Source organism: Camellia sinensis, chromosome 6 (genome assembly GCF_055761805.1).
Source record: "Camellia sinensis isolate YWXY chromosome 6, ASM5576180v1, whole genome shotgun sequence".
NCBI lineage: Eukaryota > Viridiplantae > Streptophyta > Magnoliopsida > Ericales > Theaceae > Camellia > Camellia sinensis.
The window spans coordinates 62,305,934-62,315,998 of NC_138966.1; positions in this window are offsets into that span (position 1 = coordinate 62,305,934).

Sequence of the window (10,065 nt, forward strand, 5' to 3'; positions counted from 1 at the left end):
TTCTTAGTCAATTGCGTCAATGGAATTGCAATCCTTGAGAAATCCTTCACAAACTTCCTGTAATAACCTGCCAAACCCAGAAAACTACGAATCTCGGACACATTAGTCGGCCTCGGCCAATTTACTACGGCTTCAATTTTGCTAGGATCAACAGAGATACCCTCTTCATTAATCACATGACCCAAGAATGAGATAGTAGGAAGCCAAAACTCACACTTGTTAAACTTAGCATACAATTTCCGGTCTCTCAAAATTTGTAAGGCAAGTCTCAAATGATTTTCATGTTCAGCTTTACTCTTGGAATAGATCAATATATCATCAATGAAGACAACTACAAACTCATCTAAATATGGCTTGAAGACTCTATTCATTAAATCCATAAATGCAACAGGGGCATTGGTCACCCCAAAAGGCATTACTAAAAACTCGTAGTGGCCATATCTTGTCCGAAAAGCAGTCTTCTCAACGTCTTCGGCTTTAACTTTAAGCTGGTGGTAACCAGACCTAAGGTTAATCTTAGAAAAGACTCGTGCTCCTTGTAATTGATCAAGCAAATCATCAATCCTAGGTAAAGGGTACTTGTTCTTGATAGTGACCTTATTGAGTTCTCTGCAATCGATACAAAGACAGAGTGTGCCGTCCTTTTTCTTAACAAATAAAACAGGTGCTCCCCATGGTGAAGTGCTCGGCCTAATAAATCCCTTATCCAACAACTCTTGTAATTGCAGTTTCAATTCCCTAAGTTCCGCTGGGGCCATCCTGTAGGGTGTTTTGGAGATCGGCTGGGTTCCCGGCATGATATCAACAGTAAACTCTATCTCTCTATCGGCTAAGTGGCCAGGCAACTCGTTTGGGAAGACGTCGAGGAATTCACTAACAACTGGGATGTCGGCTAAATTAACATTTCCATTCTGGTCACTCAATATACTACACAAGTAGCCTCGACACCCTTTCTGAATTAACTTATAGGCTTTAATGGACGAAATCAAGTATGGTGGGGGCACTATCCCTTTACCCTGGAAAATAACCTCGGCTAGGTTTGGGGGTCTCAGTGTGACACTTTTCGGAACACAATTAATAGATGCATGATTTGCGACTAACCAATCCATTCCCAGTATAACATCAAAATGAGTTATGTCCAGAGGCATTAAATCTACGAACAATTCAATATTCTCAATCACAATAACACATGCTCTATAAATGGATACAACAATCATAGACCTCCCAGATGGAGTAGACACAGATAATACATAATCAAGGGGCTCTAGTTCTCTATTAATTTTCTCGGCAAACTTAGCAGATACAAACGAATGCGTAGAACCCGAATCAATCAACACATAGGCATCTTGGGAGCAAATTAGGAGTATACCTGACACCACTGTCTCAGCATTCTGAGTGTCCCCTGGTACTAGCGCAAATACTCTGCCCTGTCTCATCTGTCCTTTTCCAACATTACCCTTCTGGACGGAACCCGAGATATTCTCACCTTTCTTGTTGTTATCAGCCTTTGTCTTAGGGCAATCTTTCACATAATGACCCATTTCGCCACATTCGTAACAAGCTCCAGACGTCCGACGACAGACCCTGAAATGTTGCTTCCCATAATCCGAACACGTCGGTTTAGCATTACCTTCCTGCCTTAGGTTACCGGCACTGCCCATGTTCATCTTCTTCTTGGTGCCCAGCTGTGCTCGGCGATTGTCATAGTTCTGTCTCTTTCGCTGGTTCTCCCCCGAGCTCTGGTATCGATTTAGGTTAGCTTCGGCCAGAATGGCTTTGTCCAACACTTCGGCGTAAGTCGGCATATTATGCAAGTTAACCCGGTCTTGAATCGGTCCGCGAAGCCCACTCTCGAACTTCCTGGCCTTCATGTATTCATCGTTGGCCATGTGAGGTGCAAATCTCGCCAACTCAGTAAAAGCACGGTCGTATTCCGCCACTGTTCGGTTGCCTTGCGTCAATGTCTGAAATTCGGTAGCCTTGCGGTTTCGAACACTTAGGGGAAAGTGTTTGTTGTAGAACAACTCTAAGAATCGGGTCCATGTCAGATCTGGATTGCTTTCTCGAACCATCATCCACCATCTGCGAGCGTCATCATCTAACGTGAATGCTGCCAACGTCACCTTCTGAGCGTCAGTGCTAGGAAAGATTTCGAACAACTTTTCCATTTCCAAAACCCACGCCTCAGCCTTCATTGGCTCTATACCCCCAGAGAATCTCGGTGGTTTCATTTTCTTGAACTCCCTGATCAAAGCTATCGTGCCATCCCCATATAAGGCTGGCTGCGGGGAAACTTGCGGCACTGGAGGAGGTGGAGGTGGAACTACATTTCGGCCGTTGGTCTGCTCGGCCTGAGTCGACGTAGCGCTAGCGTACTGCTGTCTTGTTTGCCTCAACTCGCGGGCCAATCCTTCAACTAATCTTTCCAGTCTGTCCAATCTGTCTTCGGGCTGATCCCGGCCAATTGGAGGTCTACCTCTCCTCGTGATGCTATGAGCATGTAAAGTGTGACTTTAAAACAAATAAGCAAATAACCACGTAGGCAAGTAACAAATAGATATGTCAAGACAATGCACACCTCGTTCAAATAGCAAGCACCATGATGCAACCCTAACATCTTTCTAAGGGAAATCCTATGCTCTTTAGGACTCAAAGTGTGTGAATAACGTATACAGAGGAACTTGTGCTCTGATACCATTCTATCACGCCCCCAAACCGCCCCTAGTAGTTTGGTACCGTGATGGCCAGTAATCCGAGATTACCGAAGGCTAACTTTTCAAAGGTTTAACACAATCAGAGTATAATAAACGGGGCTCACAAATGTGGAATCAATAATCTAAAATACAAGTGGTCCCTAAGAGCAGTGCATAGATCAAATGGAACGGCATACATCTTTACAAACTTGAATACAACAAAGCAAAATACGTATTACATCTTGATCAAAAGGCTTCTCAAGCCGACATATACAAAATACAGTGAGTACAAGCCAAGAAGCATAATTTTCAAGAATTACCGACATAGAAATGACATCGCCAACGTTAATACAAAACAAAGCCGACAAAAACCATGGATCCAAAACAAGCTTTCAAAAACACATCTAGGCGTCGTCGACGTCCTGCTCATCACCTACATATATATAGAGAGGGTGAGCTTGGATACTCAGTGAATGGTACTAGTAATAAAGGTTTTGCATGAATATAGCCGAAGTCTTTCAAAACAAAACATGCCAAAACCATACGAATATTAGCCGAGATCTTTTCAAAGCAAAACACATCAAAACTTTATCAAAACAAGAGATGAACCGTATTCATCTATCAAGTCTTACAAGTCTCAAGGGATGCTCACTGGCATCGGCAAAACACAAATCAAGCTTTCCGAACAACAAGTCCACGCGGTAAACCGTCAGTGGCAAAACAAGGACTGCACGATCCGTAATCGATTAGTCGAAGGTACTGCGAAAGTTTATAGTCCTCCAGCACAAGGGACTTGTGTTACTTAAGCCCGTAGCTCCTTTTAACATGGTGGTCTTGTGTTACTTAGGCCTGTAGCCCGTTTTAACACGGTAGTCTTTCCAAGAAAGGACCGTATCCTTTTATACTTAGTGCTGCGAAAGTTTAGAGTCCTCCAGCACAAGGGACTTTTCGAGGATGACATCAAAACAAAGCTTCTACTTGATACATCAAAACAGAGCTATTCATTCATGCTTAACAAATACTTTCGTCAAAACAAAGCAAAGCAAGATTTATCAAAACAGTATAACATAGCTTTATTAAAAATACCACTCACATAGATCTCCTCGGGTGTAGGCTCAAAGCAAAGATCAAGGACCTACAATCACATGGCAACCACATTCTCAAAACAAGCTTTATATGCATGTAAATGATCCCGGCATTCTCACTAGATCCAAGTCAATAACAAGCAAAGCATGCTGGGAGTTTAAGCACCGCTTCCGTCCCATGAAACACACTGGGTACCAACCAGGTCTTTGCCGAGGTCCTACACCTCCTTGCCGAGGTGTGGTCCCGATGGCCTCGTTCAAAAGCAAAGTCGGGAAACCCTGGGTTTCCCTTTGAAGAACATGAAGAACATGATGAACATGATCATGAGGAAGATGAATGCAAGACCATAACTTGTTACAAAAAAAAAATCTGCGATTTCATGCCATGAGTTCAAAACATGGACCTGGGTACCCATACAAGAAGGTCATGCAAGAACAAACACAAAACATGGTTCTTGTTCCAAACTTTCAGATCAAAACGAGACTTTCTTCAAGAACATGTGAATACTATCTTTCTCTTTCGAAACCAACTTCAGATCGATGCATGACATGCAAAACAGATTCGATCATGCAATGCAGCTAGATGATCAGTAAGAACAACAAGAGTAGGTTAAGATTCTAACCTCAAAACTCGAATCCAACGGTTCAAACCTCGAAGATCAAGCTTGGAAGATCTATTCTCACTCAAGAACTTCTCCTCCTTTCTCTAGAGCTTCTCTCTCTAAAGGCAAAGATTTGAGACAAGATGATTTGTTTCTAGGTCTGCCGGCTGTCTTAACAATCAGCTCAAACACGTGGCGCTATCGGGTTGGTTCAACTCAAAAGGTGATTGATTGATAAGACAAGTCTATGATAAAGCGTATGCAGCAAGCTAAGGCAAGACACATCGGCAAGTAATGACATCGGCTAAAGTTAAAGCTTCGGCAACAGGGTAACAAAGACATCAGCTAGGGAGGACGACACTTGACTAAGCTGTGCCACACCTTGGCCGGGGTGTTCCACACCCCGGTCTAGGCCATACCTGCCCAAGGACAAGGATTTTTAAGTGCAAAACATCTCGGCAACCATGCCCGGGGTGAAGATGGGGTCGACCAAGTGGTTCCAAAACAGTTCTAAGTACAAAGGTTCAGAGGTGAACTAAGCTCAAGATGACCTCGGCTACACACCAAGCAAGGAACAAAATCACGCAAGCAATACTTAAACAAAACAAGGCAAGGCAAAACTTGCAAAACAACATAACAAGACAAGATCATGCATGAATGTATGCAAGTATGACAAGAGTAAGGTAAGGGTTGCTACAAAAATTAAGTCCCAATATTCGTGTCATTAGACTGGAAATAACCCTCATGAAATAATTTTCAAGTACGTCATGACCAAAATCCAAAAACAATACCTAAAGAAAACCAGCTTCTTAAACAATTTTCTTAAATTTTGATCACGTGTGTTTCAACATTAAAAATTGGTCTTCAACCTTGATTGCATCCCTTCTTATTTTTCTTTTTCTTTTTCTTTTTTCCTTCTTTCATTCAGCTCCACTATGACCCATACAATCTTTTGAAATTCCATCATGTCTGTCAAAATTTTCTATCCTCATTAATTTTTTCCTACCCGTTTCTTTTATAACATCTTTGACTTGAATTGAGTCGTGAGCAATTGTATGGTCATTCCTCTTTGTTGCACATTACACATCTTTTTATAAAAAAAATAATAAACCAACATTCCAAACCATTGTAACTTCACTTAATATGTAAAGAAATTAATTGTCACAATTGATAGTGAAAGGACTTTAGTGAAATTATAAAAAATGCAACAGGCCGAAGTGTAATATTAACCCAATTAAAAACCACCCAAAAGTCTGCAATGGAGAACTTGTAGTTTAAGAAGTGTTGAAGGCACACACACACACACATACGCACACACTCTCACAGAGGGAGAGAGAGAGAGAGTTACTAGTGAAGAAAATGAAGTTAAAATGGAAATGTACTGGTGAAGAAAATGAAAGTTGAAATGGAAATGTCAATAAAATTAAGATTGTATTACCTCATACTAGAAAATTACAATTCATATCCACCTTTTCTCTAGCACTTGATTTTATTACCTCAGACTAGGAAAACCCATATCAGCATTCAAACATAAATTGCAATTTCTGATCACAAAACCCATGTACTAATTCCACATAATGTTCAAATCAAACAAATCAATAACTCTCCAAATCACCAAAACTCTCACATTTCATGAAATTATCCACACAAAAAAAAAAAAAAACAAAAAAAAAATGCCCTTCTATTAACACTCAATTTAGATTCATATAAGCATAAATACAAACTTAGAAAATGAGATTTGAAAGGGCAACGCCAAAACTGTAAAGATTAGGCTCTACGAATTGCTTGCTTTTCTATGGAGAGTTACTAGTAGAGGAAATGAAGTTGAAATGGAAATGTCAAAACTTTCCACATTGATACCCCAACTTTATATGGAAAAAATGAACGTACCTTTCAGGATAAAAGCCAAGAATATGGAAAAAAAAATGAACCTACCTTTCACGATAAAAGCCACTCCCTCTCTAAAGGTGTCTAACAATTTCTATATCTCTGTCTTTTTCCCCAAGAATTACAATGGATCGAAAAGTTCTTTTTTCTCAACAACCACCACAATCCAAAAAATCCTCAAAATTTTCTCGGTTTCCTCAAACCATTTTTGGTAGTTGCGGCAGGATTTCGCAGGAGTTTAAATCGGTGGAGAAGACGGATTAATAGATAGACACCATTCACGAGTAGAATTAAGGGTCAACATTTGTGTTAATAAACTATTCAAGATTAAAATTAAGGCCCAATATTCGTGTCAATAGACTGGAAATAAACCTCACGAAATAATTTCCAAGTACGTCATGACCTAAATCCAAAAACAATACCTAAAGAAATTCAACTTCTTAAACAATTTTCTTAAATCTTGATCATGTGTGTTTCAATATCAAAAATTGGTCTTCAACCTTGATTGCATCGCTTCTTCTTTTTCTTTTTCTTTTTTTCCTTCTTTTATTCAGCTCCACTATGTCACATACATTCTTTTGAAATGCCATCATGTCTGTCAAAATTTTCTATCCACATCAATTTTTTCCTACCCGTTTCTTTTATGACATCTTTGATTTGAATTGAGTCGCGAGTAATTGTACGGTCATTGCTCTTTGTTGCACATTACACATCTTTTCATATAAAAAAAAAACAATAAACCAACATTCCAAACCATTGTAACTTCACTTAAAATGTAAAGAAATTAATTGTCACAGTTGATAGTGAAATGACTTTAGTGAAATTATAAAAATTGCAAGTGGCCGTAGTGTAATAGTAACTCAATTAAAAACCACCCAAAAGTCTGCAATGGAGAACTTGTAGTTTAAGAAGTGTTGAAGACACACACGCACACATACTCACACACTCTCATGGAGAGAGAGAGAGAGAGAGAGTTTAGGAAATGAAGTTGAAATGGAAATGTCAAAACTTTCCACATTGATACCCCTAAATTAGAGAGAGAGAGAGAGAGAGAGAGAGAGAGAGAGAGAGTTACTTGTGAAGGAAATGAAGTTAAAATGGAAATGTACTGGTGAAGGAAATGAAAGTTGAAATGGAAATGTAAACAAAATTAAGATTGTATTACCTCAGACAAGAAAATTATACTTCATATCCACCTTTTCTCTAGCACTTGATTTTATTACCCTAGACTAGAAAAACCCATATTAGCATTCAAACATAAATTGCAATTTCTGATCACAAAACCCATGTACTAATTCCACATAATGTTCAAATCAAACAAATCAATAACTCTCCAAGTCACCAAACTCTCACATTTCATGAAATTATCCACAAAAAAACAAAAAAACAAAAAAACAAAAAAAATTGCCCTTCTATTAACACTCAATTTAGATTCAGATAAGCATAAATACAAACAAAGAAAATGGTATTTGAAAGGGCAATACCAAAGCTGTAAAGATTAGGCTCTGTGAATTGTTTGCTTTTCTATGGAGAGTTACTAGTGAAGGAAATAAAGTTGAAATGGAAATGTCAAAACTTTCCACATTGATACCCAAACTTTATATGGAAAAAAATGAACCTACCTTTCACAATAAAAGCCAAGAATATGGAAAAAATGAACCTACCTTTCACGATAAAACCACTCCCTCTCTAAAGTTGTGTAACAATCTCTACATCTTTGTCTTTTTCCCAAGAATTACAATGGATCAGAAAGTTCTTTTTTTCCCAACAACCACCAAAATCCAAAAAATCCTCAAAATTTTCTCGGTTTCTCCGATCCATTTTCGGCAGCTGCGGCGGGATTTCGCCGGAGTTTAAGTCGGTGGAGAAGACGGATTAATAGATTGACACCATTCACGAGTAGAATTAAGTGTCAACATTCGTGTTAATAAACTATTCAAGAGTAAAATTAAGGCCCAATATTCATGTCAATAAGCTGGAAATAACCCTCATGAAATAATTTTCAACTACGTCATGACCTAAATCTAAAAACAGTACCTAAAGAAATTCAGCTTCTTAAACAATTTTCTTAAATCTTGATCATGTGTGTTTGAATATCAAAATTTGGTCTTCAACCTTGATTGCATCGCTTCTTTTTTTTCTTTTTCTTTTTTCCTTCTTTCATTCAGCTTCACTATGACCCATACATTCTTTTGAAATGTCATCATGTCTATCAAAATTTTCTATCCACATTAATTTTTTCGTACCCGTTTCTTTTAAGACATCTTTGACTTGAATTGAGTCGCGAGTAATTGTATGGTCATTGCTCTTTGTTGCACATTACACATCTTTTCATAAATAAAAAAAAATACTAAACAAACATTCCAAACCATTGTTATAGCGATCCCGGTTGCCCCTCTACTGTTCTGTTGTATTCCGGACTCGGTTCCGTGGAGTTGGTAGTTGTATCTATCTTGTTGTCATCCTTTAATTCCATTTGTTTGAGTTTTAGAATGTGTTGGGCATGTTTCGAACAGGTGGGTTGAACCTTGGTCTAAAATCTTGTTGTCAGGCTTTTGGTCGTTCCGCTCGAGCGGGCCTTGTTGCGCTCGAGTGGAGATTGCACACTCCCAGTATTTCGTGCCCCTGCAAAACTTCTGCAGGTGTGATTTTTACGCTCGAGCGGTCGCGCTCGAGCGGGTAGTACTTTTTGGTGTAAGTTCTGGGAGGGGGAAATCCACGCTCGAGCGGACTGGTTTTCGCGCTTGAGTGGATGTACTTTATTCTTGTGTCTTGGTGCTCGAGCGGGCCTTCTTGCGCTCAAGCGTACCTAGTTTTTTGTTCTTGACGCTCGAGCGTTGTGTTATCCGCTCGAGCGGGAATGTCGTTTATCAGTTGCCAGCTGGGCATTTTAAAATCACTTTTACATTCTCTCTCTCTCTCTTACTTTCTAAAAATATATTTTGAGAGCTCCTCTCTCTAGAAACTCCCTTCTCTCTAGGGTTTGATCTAGTTAGAGTATCTCACTATCCTCCGGCCTTTGTAAAAAGTGTGTGGATCGTCGAGGGCTCCATTTTGATCCGTGGATCTTTGAGTTTGGAGCATTTTGGTTTTCTTCAACTTCCCCATTTGAGCTCTAACTTCGAGGTAGGGATATCCTACTCCTTCTCATGAGTTTTGTCTTTGAATTTTAGCGTTTTGATGAGTTGGGGGTTGTTGGGTAATTTTGAGAAAGTTTGGACCTTTGTGTAATTTTACAAAAGTTGAGGTTTTGTTTATATAAACTTGTATGCATGGTTGGCATAGAAAAATGATATCAATATTGGATTATTGGTGAAAATGGAGCCTTAGGGTTGTGATGTTAATTATGGAAATGCTCTAATTATATTGATAAATTAATTGGTATAATTAATTTGAAGAAAAGATGAATTAAATTGAGAATGTTGGAATAGGATGTAGATGAGATTAATGGGTGTAGTTAGATTCGTTCATCGCTCACCTAGTTGAAATGTTGATTATATATCCATTTGGTGCATTTATTTTCAGTATAGAAATAACTGCTTTGGGCTATCGGTGGAGAATAGTGTTGATTGTTGTAAACACTGCATGATGATTAGGCAAACTAAAACTAATCGATTGAGTCTGCTATTGAATATAGCAACTGGAATAATACATTAATTCTATGTACTGATTGATTGTATATGATCTACGTTTATATACATGTGTTGTGTGGGAGGAGATAGGGGATGTACTCCACGGTTTAGGGGAAGATAGGGGATGGACCTCTCAACCAGATTTTGTGTGACATTGATACAGCGC